Source organism: Arachis stenosperma, chromosome 2 (genome assembly GCF_014773155.1).
Source record: "Arachis stenosperma cultivar V10309 chromosome 2, arast.V10309.gnm1.PFL2, whole genome shotgun sequence".
Classification (NCBI taxonomy): Eukaryota; Viridiplantae; Streptophyta; class Magnoliopsida; order Fabales; family Fabaceae; genus Arachis; species Arachis stenosperma.
In genome coordinates this window covers 14,200,826-14,218,268 of record NC_080378.1, presented here as the reverse complement: position 1 = coordinate 14,218,268, position 17,443 = coordinate 14,200,826, and the positions used below count along the sequence as shown (strand labels likewise).

Here is a 17,443-nt window from a genome sequence, read left to right as displayed (position 1 = left end):
ACTCAGAGAATGACGGCACAATATACCCCTTGACTCGAACAATAAGCACTGGCATTTTACTTCCTGTGATATCGCGTCATATGTGACAACAAACTTGTTGAATGTTGAGCTAGAAACTTGTTCTACAACTTTATATGTCATAAAACCTAGAGCAGACTACGTTGATCTTGTGATACAATTTACCTTTCCTCTAAATTGTGCTTGGACTTTCTTGAACTTCTCGTGAGTATACACTTGTTGAAATTGAGCTTTTATTGGTGATTTTTGTTGCACATGGTATGATGGTATGAAAATCTGTAGCATCAGATTCTATCTCTCTCTTTGCTCTCTACTTCCTAGGCAATTATCATATTGCTTCATAAATTGAATCAAGGAGATATTACGTCTGATAAAATTGTTAAAAAAAAGCATGCATGCTTTCGCTCCTTTGAGTGCTTCTCATCCCAACCCAAAAGTGGTGATCAAGATAAATCGGAATCCATAAATGATGATCTTCAAATAACTCTGTAAAAATGGGACGGAAAACAAAAATGAGACTCCAAATGAACCAAAAGTTATACTCCTTTGAACCAAAAAAACGGACAACATCAATTAATTCGAATGAAACCACGGTTACCTGAAAGCTACTTATTGCCTCCAACACCATACTTCACGAGAAAATCATTTCAGTTTCTGTCAAATGCATCTTTTGTAAACGACTTCCAGTTTCTATCAAATACATCTTTTGTAAACGACTTCTAAACAACATGACTCATCCCTTGTTTAATTTCTCCATGTCTCTTATAGCCATTTAATTTGTGTGGAATCTTCTTTATAATATGCCAAATATACCACCTATGGATTGTTGTTGGCATACATGTCTCAATAGTCTTTTGCATCGATATGCATCAATCGGTAAAAATCCCATTTGGTGCCTTTTCTCCCATGCAACGATGCCAACATTCGAATAACCATTTGAATGACCGAATGCCTCATTTTTCATCAAAATGCATCCAAGAAATGTCGACTGACCATGGTAATTCACACCGATAAAAGAACCGAAAACTAGATTGTACCTGCGGTGAACACCAGAAGAAAAATTTGTTATGAACCGAAATTAGTTGCCCGTATGAACCGAAAATGATATCAGAACGAAGCAAAACCATAATGGCAAGAACTACTTGTTTGTGTTGTTGATGAACGAATTATTGATGGTATAGAATTTCACAAATGAATTCTCGTTGCAAGTATAGTTTCTAAACCAATAAATAATCCTTTCATACAAACAATTGGTTGTCACAAGTAACAAACCCCTATAAAAGTAAACCGAAGTATTTAAACCTCGGGTCGTTCCCCCTATGAATTGCAAAGAAGTGTTCTTGTTATTGGTTATGAGATATTTTGGGATTTTTGAGATTTTAGACAAGAAATATAAATAGCAAAGAAAATAAACTAACAACTAACAAAGCTCTTGGCAAGATATGAGAACTAGAAGTCCTATTCTAGTTATCTTCCTCAATTGTGACCACAAATTGTTCATTGCTACCACTTAGTTAACCTCTAACCAAGGAGGAAAGTTAAGTGGATGAATTAACTTGACTCCACAAGTCCTAGCCAACTCCCAAGGGAAAGACTAGCTTTAGTGGTATCCAAATCAATTAGCAACTTCTAATTATCAATCAACAAAGGAATTAGATAACTCAAGCATCACTAATTCAAGAGGATTAAAATCTATACTAAAATCCAACCAAGCATTTCATCAATCACTTGGAAGGCACAAAGGAAAAGCATAGTAAATTGATAATAAGAGTAGAATCTAACAACAACTGAATGTAAGAAATCAACAACAACAATCAAAAGGAACACAATTATTATGAATTACCTCAAATGAAATTGGAAGAAAGTAGAAGAGACAAGAGTAGATCTACAACAAAGTATAAGAACAACATAAAGGAAATTACAACAAAAGAATAGAAGAATGATGATTGCAACAACAAGGAATTGAGAAGAAGAAGTAGAAGAAGATGAAAGCATGAGTCAAAACCTAGATCTAAGAACTAAACCTAATCCTAATCCTAATCCTAGAGAGAAGTGAGTCTCTCTCTAAAACTAACTTTTCCTCCAAAACTAATCTAAACTAAACTAATGGTAACTAGATGATCCATCCCTCTTCAATCCTTGGCTTAAATAGCATCAGAAATGAGTTGGATTGGGCCCACAACACTTTAGAATTCGCTGGCCACGAGTTGCATCTAGTGAATCACGTGCAGCCATCGGTGCATACGTGTAAAGTGCACGTACGCACCCCTATACATGTAGCAACTAGGGCAAATCTTATATCATTTTGAAGCCCCGGATGTTAGCTTTCTAACGCAACTAGAACCGCATCATTTGGATCTCTGTAGCTCAAGTTATGGTTGATTAAGTGCGAAGATGTTGGGCTTGACAGCTTTTCGATTCCTTTATTTCTTCATGAGTTCTCCATTTCTACATGCTTTTCCTCTATTCCCTTGATCCAATATTTGCTTCCTAAACATGAAATCATTTAACAAACATATCAAGGCATCTAATGGAATCAAGATGAATTAAATTTAGCTATCTTAAGACCTAAAAAGCATGTTTTCCCATTCAAGCACAATTAAAGGAGAATTTACAAAACCATGCTATTTCATTGAATAAGTGTGGGAAAAAGGTAATAAAATCCCCTAAAATCAATATAAGATAAACCCTAAAAATGGGATTTATCAACCTCCCCACATTTAAACTATAGCATGTCCTCATGCTAAACCAAAGAAGGACAAGAAAATGGGTATGAATATTTATTCAATGCAATCTATCTATATGCATCCTATCTACATGCATGCAACTAAATGCAATATGATTCTACCTACTTGGTTAAAAATAAATCAATCTTCCAAGAGCATGTATAAACGGGTAAGGCTAAGGTCATATAACGATTCATGAATCCTACCAATTCAAGTATAAAAATGAAGTTCAAGTAGACTTGCAAGAAGAACGCTCATGAAAGCCGGGAATCAAGGAATTGAGCATCGAACCCTCACCGGAAGTGTTTGCACTTTATTCACTCGGTGTTTGGGGGTTGATTCTCTCAATTCTCCCCTAATCATGCTTTCCAAGATTTGTTTTTCATCTAACAATCAACAATTATTCAATACATGCATACAATTATCATGAGGTCTTTCCTTTAGGTTGTAATGGGGCTAGGGTCAAGGTAGGATCATATATGGTTAAGTGGACTAGAAATTTGAATCTTTGATTAATCTAGACTTTCCCACCCAACCTATATAATAACCTATACAATTAAGTGCTAACCTAACTACCCATTCTTCACTTTTTCACATACTCATGCATTTTCTTTTTTACTTTACCATACATATGCATTAATCTTTATTACTCTTTACTTTGGGACATTTTGTCCCCTTTTATTGCTTTTTTTCTTTTCTTTTTCTATTTTTCTTTTTTCTTTTTATTTTCTTTATTTATTTCTCTTTTCTTTTTCTTTTTCTTTTTTTTTTCTCTCCCTTTTTTTTTCTTTCAAACTACATACAAGAACATCAATGCATAAGGTCTATACATTTAATTAATACATGAGTATGTACTCGATTCCCAAATATAGAAATACAAAACAAAATCACACCCTTTTTCCCAACCAATGTCCCAAGTTTCCCACACTTGAATGATACTCACACATACTAGCCTAAGCTAATCAAAGATCCAAATTAAGGATATTTTTTGTTTTTTGCTTTAAGGCTTGTAATGTGCTAAAATAAAGAACAAGTGGGTTAAGCGTAGGCTCAAAGTTGGCTAACAATGGAAGATAAAAGGTAGGCTATTTGGGTAAGTGAGCTAATGAAATGATGGCCTCAATCATATAAATGCATGAATACACAAAATAATGGAAATAGAGAATCAAACAAATCAAGGATTACAATCATAGAAAGAGAATAATGCACACAAGAAGGAAGATAAGTGGTTATAAGATGTAACCACGCAATTAGGCTCAAAACTCACAAGCTTGTGTTCTTAGCTCAAAAATCATGTTCCAAAATAAATTCTTTCAAGCAAGTTCAACAAATTTTTTTTTTCAAATTGGTAGGGTGCCCTAAAAATAGTTTCTTGGAAAAGAAATCATCACCTTAACCAAGTAGTCCTAACGAGAAAGAAATGGTAAAAATATGTATAAATTCTAACTAACATGCAACCTATCATGCAATGCAATGACTATCTAACATTGGTGTTGAAAAAGAAAATTGTTATCCATGGAGATCGGTCGGACGACCTCCCCACACTTGAAGATTGCACCGTCCTCGGTGCATGCAAAGAAGAGCAAGGTGGACGGGTTGCTACAACTGATGAGCTCCTTCAAAGGATTGTGTGGATGACTTGTTTGTTGCCCCATTGATAACTTTTCATTTCCTTCTTTTTTGGTGGCAAACCTAAATGAGAGAGAAAAGAAAGAAAATTAAGCCTACAACAAAGATATTAAAGCAAATATAACATAGGCAGGGGCTAATGCCAAGTAAGAGTATGGTTCCCTACTACATGGTAGCTACAACATGTAGATGAGAAAGCAATATAAGCTAAGGCATATTAACTAATGCTTGATGCAAGAGTGAAGTCAAAGCATGAAGAGCATGTTGAGCATCAAGACCAAATAAGAAAGGGTGGGTCATGATAGACAATATGAGCTCATATCAATGCACAAAGACACAAGAGGCATACAAGATGAAGCATTGATGTAAAAGTTTCATTACCCACCAATATCAAAAAAGTCAAGAAGCACCAGAATAATGCAAGAAATTCTCAACAATTGAGTAGAAAAAGTCAACACCATTATTAAGATGAGAAACTCAAAAAAATAAGATAAAAATGAGCTATAGAAACAAAATGAAAATGCAAAGAATAGAAGTATGCGAATATAATAGACAAAAGAAAATGGAAGATGAGAAAAAAACTCTTTTTTTTACCGGCGTGGATGCACACGGTGCGCTCACGCATCGATGTGAATACCATCCGAGGGACGCGTACGCGCTAAGTGCGCGTACACGTAAGTTGTGTCAGGCGTAGGGTACAGCGTCAGCCCAAGGTTGGCCCAACTCTCGGGAGAAAGTACTAGGAGTGCAAGTGGAGCGATCAACGCGCGCGCGCACAGCTTACGTGCGCGTGTGATGAGCGGATAATTTGTACGCTTTTTGGCATTGTTTTTAGTATGTTTTTGGTAGTTTTAGTTGAGTTTTTATTATATTTTTATTAGTTTTTAATTAAAATTCACTTTTCTGGACTTTACTATGAGTTTGTGTGTTTTTCTGTGATTTCAGGTATTTTCTGGCTGAAATTGAAGGTTCTGAGCAAAAATCTGATTCAGAGACTCAAAAGGACTGCAGATGCTGTTGGATTCTGACCTCCCTGCACTCGAAGTGGATTTTCTGGAGCTACAGAAGCCCAATTGGCGCGCTCTCAATGGCGTTGGAAAGTAGACATCCTGGGCTTTCCAGCAATATATAATAGTCCATACTTTGCCCAAGATTTGATGGCCCAAACCGGCGTTCAAAGTCACCTACAGAAATCCCAGCGTTAAACGCCGGAACTGGCACCTAAATGGGAGTTAAACGCCCAAACTGGCACCAAAATGGGAGTTAAACGCCAAGAAGAGTCTCTACACGAAAATTACTTCATTGCTCAGCCCAAGCACACACCAAGTGGGCCCGGAAGTGGATTTTTATGTCATTTACTCATTCTTGTACACCTTAGGCTACTAGTTTCTATAAGTAGGACCTTTTACTATTGTATTTTCATCTTGGTTCTTCTGGTTCCCTCTCTGGGGCCGAAACCAATGATCACTTTTGTTCTTATGTATTTTCAACGGTGGAGTTTCTACACACCATAGATTAAGGTGTGGAGCTCTGCTGTACCTCGAGTATTAATGCAATTACTATTGTTCTTCCATTCAATTCCACTTGTTCTTTATCCAAGATATCACTTGTTCTTCAACATGATGAAGGTGATGATTGACGCCCATCACCATTCTCACCCATGAACAAGGTGACTGACAACCATTCTTGTTCTACAAGCATCTGAGGCTCAGTGAATATCTCTTGAATTCTTCGGAGTCTTCGTGGTATAGGCAGGACCTGATGGCAGCATTCAAGAGAATCCGGAAGGTCTAAACCTTGTCTGTGGTATTCTGAGTAGGATTCAATGATTGAATGACTGTGACGTGCTTCAAACCTGTAACCTACTGGGCGTTCGTGACAGACGCAAAAGAGTTATTCTATTCCGGTAGGGGAGGGAACCAAACCGGTGATTGGCAGCACTGTGACAGAGTGTGTGCATTAGCTTTCACTGCGCGGATGGGAGGTAGCTGCTGACAACAGTGAAACCCTACACGAGCTTGCCATGGAAAGGAGTAAGAAGGATTGGATGAAGACAGTAGGAAAGCAGAGAGACGGAAGGGAAGGCATCTTCATACGCTTGTCTGAAGCTCTTACACCAATGATATACATAAGTATCTCTATCTTTATCTTTATGCTTTATTCGTTTATCACTATACCCATTTGAGTCTGCCTGACTGAGATTTACAAGATGACCATAGCTTGCTTCATACCACCAATCTCCGTGGGATCGACCCTTACTCGCGTAAGGTATTACTTGGACGACCCAGTGCACTTGCTGGTTAGTTGTGTGAAGTTGTATTGATCACAATTTCGCATGTCAAGTTTTTGGCGCCGTTGCCGGGGATTGTTCTTGTGTATGGACAACTGACGGTTCATCTTGTTGCTTAGATTAGGTATTTTTCTTCAGAGTTCTTAAGAATGAATTCTAGTGTTTCAAAGTGATGTTCTTATCATCACCAAAGCTGATTGATCATCATCATTATAGCTCTTGAATGCAATGTCTTGCTGAAGCTTTGCCGGCCATGTCTAATTCCTTTAGACTAAAGCTTTAGACTAACATTGCATGATTCCTGGAATTTTCATTAAGAATTTTGATACCTTTATTTTCCTTTTCACTTAATTTTCGAAAAATCCAAAAAAATTTATAAAATCATAAAATCCAAAAATATTTTTTGTTTAAGTCTAGTGTCTCATTTTAAGTTTGGTGTCAATTGCATGTTTCTGTTCTTCTTGCATTTTTCGAATTTATGCATGTGTCTTAATTAATCTTCAAGTTGTTCTTGATGATTTTCTTGTTTTGATCTTTGAATTCTATTGACTTGAGTGTTTTGTTGTTTCTCATATGCATTCTCATGTAGTTAGTGTCAATAGTATACAAACTGCTAAGTTTGGTGTCTTGCATGCATTGTTATTTGATTCTTGTTGCATTTTAATTATTAAAAATCCAAAAATATTTTTAATTTGTGTCTTTTCAAGTCAATGATACAAAGAATTGAAGATTCAGAACATACTGCAGAGGAATTATACAGAAAAAGCTGAGCATTCAAAAATGCCCAGTGAAGAAGGCAGACTGGCGTTTAAACGCCAGCCAGGGCACCTGGTTGGGCGTTTAACGCCCAAAGAGGTAGCATTTTGGGCGTTAAACGCCAGAATGTATACCATTCTGGGCGTTTAACGCCAGGATGGTGCTAGGGGGAAGATTTTGTTTTCAAAATCAATTTTTTTTTCAAGTTTTCAAAGCTTTTCAAAATCAAATCTTTTTCAAATCATATCTTTTCAATCAAATGTTTTCAAAATCAATTTCTTTCCTTTTTCAAAAATACTTACTAACAATTAATGATTTGATTGAACATTTTTTTGCCTTTTCTGTTGAGGAAGGTTTTATGTTTGAATCATATCTTTTCTTGTTAGGCAAGTCATTAATTTTTAAAATCATATCTTTTCAAATTGTTTTCAAATCATATCTTTTAAAATTGTTTTCAAATCATATCTTCTCAATCACATCTTTTTAAAACCATAACTTTTCAATCAAATCTTTTTAATCACATCTTTTTCAAAATAGTTTTCAATCAAATCTTTTTAATTTCTAATTTCAAAATCTTTTTCAAAAATCACTTTACTTCTTTCCCACTTTTGTTTTCGAAAATCAATTAGTGTTTTTCAAAATGTTTTCAAAATCTTTTACTTAATTTTCGAAAATTACTTCCCTTCTCCTCACATCCTTCTACTTTTGGACTAACACTATCTCTTAATGCAAAATTCGAACTCCATCTTCTTTGATAAGTTCGAATTTTCTACTTCTGTCTTCTACTTTTCTTTTCCTCTGACACCTCAAGGAATCTCTATACTGTGACATAGAGGATTCCATATTTTCTTGTTTTCTTCTCTTTCATATGAGCAGGAACAAAGACAAAGGTATTCTTGTTGAAGCTGACCGAATTCTTCAAAGAAGAAGAACACATGGCAGCCGAAAACAACAACAATGCAAACAATGCAAGGAAGGTGCTGGGTGACTTTACTGCACCTACTCCTGATTTCTATGGGAGAAGCATCTCTATCCCTGCCATTGGAGCAAACAACTTTGAGCTTAAGCCTCAATTAGTTTCTCTAATGCAACAGAATTGCAAGTTCCATGGACTTCCAATGGAAGATCCTCATCAGTTCTTAGCTGAATTCTTGCAAATCTGTGACACAGTCAAGACTAATGGGGTTAACCCTGAGATCTATAGACTGATGCTATTCCCTTTTGCTGTAAGAGACAGAGCTAGAATATGGTTGGACTCTCAACCTAAAGAAAGCCTGGACTCTTGGGAAAAACTAGTCAATGCCTTCTTGGCAAAGTTCTTTCCACCTCAAAAATTGAGTAAGCTTAGAGTGGAAGTCCAAACCTTCAGACAGAAGGATGGAGAATCCCTCTATGAAGCTTGGGAAAGATACAAACAAATAATCAGAAGATGTCCTTCTGACATGCTTTCTGAATGGAGCATCATAGGTATTTTCTATGATGGTCTCTCTGAACTATCTAAGATGTCCTTGGATAGCTCTTCTGGAGGATCTCTTCATTTGAAGAAGACGCCTACAGAAGCTCAAGAGCTAATTGAAATGGTTGCAAATAACCAATTCATGTACACTTCTGAAAGGAATCCTGTGAACTACGGGACTAGTCAGAAGAAAGGAGTTCTTGAGATTGACACTCTGAATGCCATATTGGCTCAGAACAAGATATTGACTCAACAAGTCAATTTGATTTCTCAAAGTCTGTCTGGAATGCAAAATGCACCAAGCAGTACTAAGGATGCTTCATCTGAGGAAGAAGCTTATGATCCTGAGAACCCTTCAATGGAAGAGGTGAATTACTTAGGAGAACCCTATGGAAACACCTATAATTCTTCATGGAGAAATCACCCAAATTTCTCATGGAAGAATCAAGAGAGACCTCAACAAGGTTTCAATAATAATGGTGGAAGAAACAGATTTAGCAATGGCAAGCCTTTTCCATCATCTTCTCAGCAACAGACAGAGAGTTCTAAGCAGAATACTTCTGACTTAGCAACAATGGTCTCTGATCTAATAAAGACCACTCAAAGTTTCATGACTGAAACAAGGTCCTCCATTAGGAATTTGGAAGGACAAGTGGGTCAGCTGAGCAAGAAAATTACTGAACCCCCTCCTCGTACTCTCCAAAGTAATACAGAAGAAAATCCAAAGGGAGAGTGCAAAGCCATAACCATGGCCGAATATGGAGAGGAAAGAGAGGAGGTGGACGCCACTGAGGAAGACCTCAATGGGCGTGCACCAATCTCCTCTGAGTTCCCCAATGAGGAACCATGGGAATCTGAAGCTCAAAATGAGACCATAGAGATTCCATTGGACTTACTTCTGCCATTCATGAGCTCTGATGAGTATTCTTCCTCTGAAGAGGATGAGTATGTCACTGAAGAGCAAGTTGCTAAATACCTTGGAGCAATCATGAAGCTAAATGATAAGTTATTTGGAAATGAGACTTGGGAAGATGAACCTTCCTTGCTCACCAAAGAACTGGATGACTTGTCTAGGCAGAAATTACCTCAAAAGAGACAAGATCCTGGGAAGTGCATGGATGAATCCATCATCCTTGGCAGACCCTTCCTAGCCACAGCAAAGGCTGTGATTGATGTTGATGGAGGTGAACTGATCATTCAAGTGAATGAAGAATCCTTTGTGTTTAAGGCCCAAGGACATCCCTCTATCACCATGGAGAGGAAGCTTGAAGAGCTTCCCTCAAATCAGAGACAAACAGAGCCCCCACAGTCAAACTCTAAGTTTGGTGTTGGGAGGCCACAACCAAACTCTAAGTTTGGTGTTGAACCCCCACATTCAAACTCTAAGTTTGGTGTTGGGAGGTTCCAACATTGCTCTGATCATTTATGAGGCTCCATGAGAGTCCTCTGTCAAGCTAATGACATTAAAGAAGCGCTTGTTGGGAGGCAACCCAATGTTTTATAATTAACTATTTTCTTTTGTTATTTTATGTTTTTTGTAGGTTGATGATCATGAGAAGTCACAAAATCCATTGAAAAAGCAAAAACAGAATGAAAAACAGGAAGAAAAATAGCACACCCTGGAGGAAGAACTCACTGGCGTTTAAACGCCAGTGAGGCTAGCAGTTGGGCGTTTAACGCCCAGTCTGGCACCATTCTGGGCGTTTAACGCCAGAAAGGGGCACCAGACTGGCGTTAAACGCCAGGAAAGGGTAAGAACCTGGCGTTAAACGCCAGGAATGGGCACCAGCCCGGCGTTTAACGCCAGAATTGGCTCAAAACGTGGATTTTGATGCTATTTGGTGCAGGGATGACTTTTCCTTGACACCTAAGGATCTGTGGACCCCGCAGGATCCCCACCAACCCCACCACCCTCTCTTCTTCTTCACCCATTCACCAATCACCTCAATACCTCTTCACCACTCACATCCATCTCCTCCATTTCTTCTTCTTCTACTCTCTTCTTTCTTCTTTTGCTCGAGGACGAGCAAACCTTTTAAGTTTGGTGTGGTAAAAGCATTGCTTTTTGTTTTTCCATAACCATTTATGGCATCCAAAGCCGGTTCAACTAAGAAGGCATGACCTCAAGCCCATCACTAAGAAGAAGATGGAGCAAACAAGAGACCCCTCTCATCAAGAAATCCCTAAGATACCTCAAGGGATGCACTTTCCTCCACAAGACTATTGGGAGCAACTGAACACCTCCCTAGGAGAATTAAGTTCCAACATGGGACAACTAAGGGTGGAGCACCAAGAACATGCCATCCTCCTCCATAAAATTGGAGAAGATCAAAGGATCATGAGAGAGGAGCAACAAAGACAAGGAAGAGACATTGAGGAGCTCAAACACTCCATAGGATCTTCAAGAAGAAGAAAGAGCCGCCATCACTAAGGTGGACCCGTTCTTTAATCTCCTTGTTCTTTATTCTTCTGTTTTTCGAATTTTAGTGCTTTATGTTTATCCATGTTTGTGTCTTATGATCATTAGTGTCTTAGTGTCTATGCCTTAAAGCCATGAATAAGAATCCATCACCTTTCTTAAATGAAAACTGTTTTTAATCAAAAGAACAAGAAGTACAGGATTTCAAATTCATCTTTAAAACTAGCTTAATTAGTTTGATGTGGTGGCAACATTTTTGTTTTCTGAATGTATGCTTAAACAGTGCATATGTCTTTTGAATTTGTGGTTCATGAATGTTAAAATTATTGGCTCTTGAAAGAATGATGAAAAAGGAGACACGTTATTGAGGATCTGAAAAATCATAAAAATGATTCTTGAAGCAAGAAAAAGCAGTGAATACAAAAAAAAATATAAAAAAAAAGAGAGAAAAAGAAGAAAAAAAAAACGAAAAAAAAAAGGGAGAAAGAGAAAAAGAAAGAAATAAAGTTGTGATCCAAGGCAATAAGAGTGTGCTTAAGAACCCTGGACACCTCTAATTGGGGACTTTAGCAAAGCTGAGTCACAATCTGAAAAGGTTCACCCAATTATGTGTCTGTGGCATGTATGTATCCGGTGGTAATACTGGAAGACAGAGTGCTTTGGGCCACAGCCAAGACTCAATAAAGTAGCTGTGTTCAAGAATCATCATACTTAACTAGGAGAATCAATAACACTATCTGGATTCGGAGTTCCTAAAGAAGCCAATCATTCTGAATTTCAAAGGATAAAGTGAGATGCCAAAACTGTTCGGAGGCAAAAAGCTACTAGTCCCGCTCATCTAATTTGGAGCTTAGTTTCATTGATAATTTGGAGTCTATAGTATATTCTCTTCTTTTTATCTTATTTGATTTTCAGTTGCTTGAGGACAAGCAACAATTTAAGTTTGGTGTTGTGATGAGCGGATAATTTGTACGCTTTTTGGCATTGTTTTTAGTATGTTTTTGGTAGTTTTAGTTGAGTTTTTATTATATTTTTATTAGTTTTTAATTAAAATTCACTTTTCTGGACTTTACTATGAGTTTGTGTGTTTTTCTGTGATTTCAGGTATTTTCTGGCTGAAATTGAAGGTTCTGAGCAAAAATCTGATTCAGAGACTCAAAAGGACTGCAGATGCTGTTGGATTCTGACCTCCCTGCACTCGAAGTGGATTTTCTGGAGCTACAGAAGCCCAATTGGCGCGCTCTCAACGGCGTTGGAAAGTAGACATCCTGGGCTTTCCAGCAATATATAATAGTCCATACTTTGCCCAAGATTTGATGGCCCAAACCGGCGTTCAAAGTCACCTACAGAAATCCCAGCGTTAAACGCCGGAACTGGCACCTAAATGGGAGTTAAACGCCCAAACTGGCACCAAAATGGGAGTTAAACGCCAAGAAGAGTCTCTACACGAAAATTACTTCATTGCTCAGTCCAAGCACACACCAAGTGGGCCCGGAAGTGGATTTTTATGTCATTTACTCATTCTTGTACACCTTAGGCTACTAGTTTCTATAAGTAGGACCTTTTACTATTGTATTTTCATCTTGGTTCTTCTGGTTCCCTCTCTGGGGCCGAAACCAATGATCACTTTTGTTCTTATGTATTTTCAACGGTGGAGTTTCTACACACCATAGATTAAGGTGTGGAGCTCTGCTGTACCTCGAGTATTAATGCAATTACTATTGTTCTTCCATTCAATTCCACTTGTTCTTTATCCAAGATATCACTTGTTCTTCAACATGATGAAGGTGATGATTGACGCCCATCACCATTCTCACCCATGAACAAGGTGACTGACAACCATTCTTGTTCTACAAGCATCTGAGGCTCAGTGAATATCTCTTGGATTCTTCGGAGTCTTCGTGGTATAGACAGGACCTGATGGCAGCATTCAAGAGAATCCGGAAGGTCTAAACCTTGTCTGTGGTATTCTGAGTAGGATTCAATGATTGAATGACTGTGACGTGCTTCAAACCTGTAACCTACTGGGCGTTCGTGACAGACGCAAAAGAGTTATTCTATTCCGGTAGGGGAGGGAACCAAACCGGTGATTGGCAGCACTGTGACAGAGTGTGTGCATTAGCTTTCACTGCGCGGATGGGAGGTAGCTGCTGACAACAGTGAAACCCTACACGAGCTTGCCATGGAAAGGAGTAAGAAGGATTGGATGAAGACAGTAGGAAAGCAGAGAGACGGAAGGGAAGGCATCTTCATACGCTTGTCTGAAGCTCTTACACCAATGATATACATAAGTATCTCTATCTTTATCTTTATGCTTTATTCGTTTATCACTATACCCATTTGAGTCTGCCTGACTGAGATTTACAAGATGACCATAGCTTGCTTCATACCACCAATCTCCGTGGGATCGACCCTTACTCGCGTAAGGTATTACTTGGACGACCCAGTGCACTTGCTGGTTAGTTGTGTGAAGTTGTATTGATCACAATTTCGCATGTCAGCGTGCATTGCGCAATTAGAATCAAGGACGCTTACGCACCAAGTGCGCGCACGCGTGGGTTGGTTTGTGCCTTAGGCCCAATGTTCGCACAGTGCAGGCCTAACTCTCGGGTTTTTGGCTGGGGGTGGAATTTTTGCATCCACGCGTACGCGCCATGTACGCGTGCGCGTGGATGGTCGAAAATGCCTGAAGCGCTCGTACGCGTGGATGGTGCTCTGTTTTTTCAAAAAAATTTTCAAGTTCTTGCACCAAACCAAGTCTTCCAAACCTCCAAACAGCTACCAAAACACCATAAAACCTTATTTAACATGCTAAAATACTAATTAAACTCAACAACTAAAACAAAACAAGAAATTAAACCTATTCTTACCAATATTTACAAAAAGAGAAAATGAAAAGAATTTGCCATGGTGGGGTGTCTCCCACCTAGCACTTTTGTTTATTGTCCTTAAGTTGGACTTATGGGGAGCTCCTCTCAAGGTGGCTTGTGCTTGTAACCATCTTGGAACATCCACCAATGCTTGAATCTCCAATAAGCTCCATCATTCAAGGTCAATATCTCCAAACTTTGATGGAGTTCTTCACAAACCATGGGCTCCCAAATTTGATCCTCATCTTGTAATCCGGGATCCCACACTTTATTTTCACACCCGTCTTGAAGTTGATCATCATTGATCCATCCGGATGGCAAGCAAGATGAATTCTTAATGTGATACCAAACTCTCCTTTTAGACCCATTCAAGTGAGCACTAGCCTAACCCTTGCATCTAAGCTTTGAAGTAGCAACCAAAATGAGCCTTGATTTGCAACGCCATCCACTAAACATTCTTCTCTTACGCTTTATCCCACAAATCATCCTAAGTTGACCATCCATTTCAAGCAAACCATACTCAAGTAGGACAATAAAGCTAATAGAAATGAGTTTCACCCACTCAAGTGAAGGAATATATGACAACCTAGACAAGGAAGTTTCCAAAGCTCTTGACAAAGCGTATTCAACTCCCGTCCTTCTTTTTCTAAGGACTTCTACCTCTTCACAAGATTCTTTAACTTCAATCCTTTGTTCATCAATTTCATCTAACTCTTCTCCATCACTCAAATCATAAATGGGAGGTTGAGAGAAATCTACCTCCACATCGCTCTCTTCTTCATCGGGAGAAGGTTCTTTAATTTCAAAGGATTCACCACCATTAGGATTTAATACTTGATCTTCATCACCAAGGGAACTCAATTCTTGCTCCACTCCTTCCAAGTCTTCATATGGGATATGCCTTGGGGGTTGTACACGTTCTTCCTCAACATCAACTTCAATCTTCTTGGAGGGACTTTCTATAACTTTAGGTTCCCATGGAGGTTCCGCATCTCCTAAGTCTTCAACCACTTCTTTCTCTTTTTCAATAGTCATAGGTTCCTCCAATTGTTCTAACACAAAGTAGCATTCCTCCTTTTCCACCGGAGTTTCCAATCTCTCCTTCATGCTATTCTCTTCTTTTGATTCTTCACATGTAGCCATGGGAGTTCTTTGAGTGTCCAAAAGTTGGGATGCTAGCCGGCTTACCACCTCATCCAAGGCGGTCATGAATTGTTGCACATCCCTTGTCATCTCCTCTTGTCTTTGCACAAGAACATCAAGGATGTCATCCATTGGAGGTTGGGATGGATGGGAGGGTTCATTGTTTTGGAGGAAGGGTTCATAATAGGAAGGTGGTTCATCATAATTAGGGTGTGATGGTTCAACATTCTCCACTTTTTCCACTTGTTGCACAACATGCTCCATGGTTGCTTGAAATTGATCCAATGCTTCCTTGAGACGATCCCTTGACTCTTGTTTCGCTTAGATATCATGATTAGGATCATATGGCTCTTGGATCGATGGACATGAATATTCTTCCATGTGAGATTGTGGTGGAAGGTAGAATTCATCTTGTGGTTGAAAATTTTCATTTATTGAAGGTGGTTCTTGGAAGTATTGAGGTTGGAATGGTGGCGGTTCTATGTGTGGCTTATATGGCTCAAAAGGTGGTTGGTATGGTGGATAAGAATTAGGGTCATATGGAGGTATTTGGTGAAAAGAGGCTTGTGAGTATGGTTGAGGGCTATGTTGAGAATATGGTTCATAGGCATATGGTGGTGGTTTTTGAAAGTCACAAGGTGATTCACCATAGCCATTTGATTGATATGCATCATAAAATGGCTCATCTTCATAGTGCATTGGTGGAGGTTCTTGCCAAGAAGATTGATCATATGCATGTGGCTCCTCCCACCTTTGAGTGTCCCATCCTTGATACACATCTTCATTGTAGCTCCCATTACCTAAAACATAGTTGTAATCACACTCATAGCCAAAGTAAGAATTCATGGTGAAAAGAGAAAATAAAGACAAAAGCTAATAAGAAATAATAAAACAAAGTCCTAAACTAGCAAAACTAACAAGCAATCAAAAAATCAAGCTATTCACACTATTCACATATATACAATAACCAATAACATGACACACATAAGCAACTCCCCGGCAACGGCGCCATTTTGATGAATGAATTATTGGTGGTATAGAATTTCACAAATGAATTCTCGTTGCAAGTATAGTTTCTAAACCAACAAATAATCATTTCATACAAATAATTGGTTGTCACAAGTAACAAACCCCTATAAAAGTAAACCGAAGTATTTAAACCTCGGGTCGTTCTCCCTAGGAATTGCAAAGAAGTGTTCTTGTTATTGGTTATGAGATATTTTGGGGTTTTTGAGATTTTAGACAATAAATATAAATGGCAAAGAAAATAAACTAACAACTAACAAAGCTCTTGGCAAGATATGAGAACTAGAAGTCCTATCCTAGTTATCCTCCTCAATTGTGACCATAAATTGTTCATTGCTACCACTTAGTTAACCTCTAACCAAGGAGGAAAGTCAAGTGGATGAATTAACTTGACTCCACAAGTCCTAGCCAACTCCCAAGGGAAAGACTAGCTTTAGTGGTATCCAAATCAATTAGCAACTTCTAATTATCAATCAACAAAGGAATTAGATAACTCAAGCATCACTAATTACTCTACCTAGGCCAAGAGGAATAAAATCTATACTAAAATCCAACCAAGCATTTCATCAAACACTTGGAAGACACAAAGGAAAAGGATAGTAAATTGATAACAAGAGTAGAATCTAACAACAGCTGATTGTAAGAAATCAACAACAACAATCAAAAGGAACACAATTATTATGAATTACCTCAAATGGAATTGGAAGAAAGTAGAAGAGACAAGAGTAGATCTACAACAAAGTATAAGAACAACATAAAGGAAATTACAACAAAAGAATAGAAGAATGATGATTGCAACAACAAGGAATTGAGAAGAAGAAGTAGAAGAAGATGAAAGCATGAATCAAACCCTAGATCTAAGAACTAAACCTAATCCTAATCCTAATCCTAGAGAGAAGTGAGAGCTTCTCTCTCTAAAACTAACTTTCCCTCCAAAACTAATCTAAACTAAACTAATGGTAACTAGATGATCCATCCATCTTCAATCCTTGGCTTAAATAGCATCAGAAATGAGTTGGATTGGGCCCACAAGACTTTAGAATTCGCTGGCCACGAGTTGCATCTACTGAATCACGTGCAGCCATCAGCGCGTACGCGTACAGTGTGCGT

At 38.3% G+C, this 17,443-nt stretch overlaps 1 non-coding gene across 1 annotated transcript; it reads right to left on the bottom strand.

Annotated features, from left to right (window-relative positions):
- Positions 1 to 8,759: 8,759 nt before the first annotated feature.
- LOC130964181 (small nucleolar RNA R71) lies at positions 8,760 to 8,867 on the bottom strand. The gene has a single exon (XR_009080286.1). It is a non-coding gene; the product is annotated as a small nucleolar RNA R71 (small nucleolar RNA).
- Positions 8,868 to 17,443: the final 8,576 nt, after the last annotated feature.